Genomic DNA, 1,136 nt, shown 5'->3' on the forward strand with positions numbered 1-1,136 from the left:
ATCAGCCAGGCGTGGTGGTGTCCGTGTGTAGTCTCAGCTACTCTCGGGGCTGAGGCAGGAGAATCGCTTGAACCTGGGGAAGCAGAGGCTGCAGTGAGCCCAGATCGCCTCATCGCACTCCAGCTTGCGCAACAAGAGCGAACCTCCGTCTCAAAAGCAAAAACAAATACAAAAATTAGCCGGGCGTGGTGGCACATGCCTGTCATCCCAGCTACTGGGGAGGCTGAGGCACGAGAATTGCTTGAACCCAGTAGGCGGACGTTGCAGTGTGCCAAGATCGCGCCACTACCCTCCAGCCTGAGCGACAGAGCAAGTCTCCGTCTCAAATGAATAAACAAACAAATATATGTGATCTTATTTAACTCATAAAGGAGCCAGGCAAATGTTTAGGGAACCGAGGAGAAAGAGAGGGAAAGCCAAGCTGCGCGGGCTTAAGGGAAGTGAAGGTCTCAGTGAGGCCTGTTCACAATTATCGGCTTCTTCAGGTTGTTTTTCTCCTGCAGAACTAGGTGGTTGCGCTTCGCTGGATTTTTCTCCTGTTCCTCACTGGCTTGGTCCCAGCCGCAGAGCTCTCTCTGCCCCCGGGCCTCCCGCGGCCCCGCCCCCGCGCGCGCAGTTTGTGGCCTCCGCAGTCCGGCGGTCTCCATGGCAACCACGGGACGCGCTCTGCCGCGCTGGTCTAAGCTGAGCGGGTGGAGCCGAGGCGGAGGCGGAGGCGGAGGATACAGGGAGATGGTGGGGGTGGGGCGCCACGTAGGGCGAGCGCGAGGGGCTAGGGCGGGGGCAAGGGCGGGCAGCTCCTTTTTTCTGCCCCCCTGGTGCCTCCCTTAGGCCTCATCCCCAAAGCCAGCTTCCCTGAAAAGCTGGTTTGTAGAAACCAAAAAACGAAAAATCCTAAGGGCACCTAGGTTTCAGGAATGCTGGTTAAAGAATCGCAAGTCTGAGAGGTCAGGACAGTGCCTTCCACGTGGTGACCTCGCAGATGAGACGTTTGGGTATGGTAGTCATACAAGGGCTTTGGTTTTGTTAGTTTTGTTTAGTGTTTGTTAGTTTTATTTGGTGGGGGATGGGGAGCGGCGCAAGGATAATCTTGGAAATGAAAACCCCAAATGTCCCACATTTTCTTTTTTTTTTTT

Source organism: Cebus imitator, unplaced genomic scaffold, assembly GCF_001604975.1.
Source record: "Cebus imitator isolate Cc_AM_T3 unplaced genomic scaffold, Cebus_imitator-1.0 Scaffold296, whole genome shotgun sequence".
Taxonomy (NCBI): domain Eukaryota; kingdom Metazoa; phylum Chordata; class Mammalia; order Primates; family Cebidae; genus Cebus; species Cebus imitator.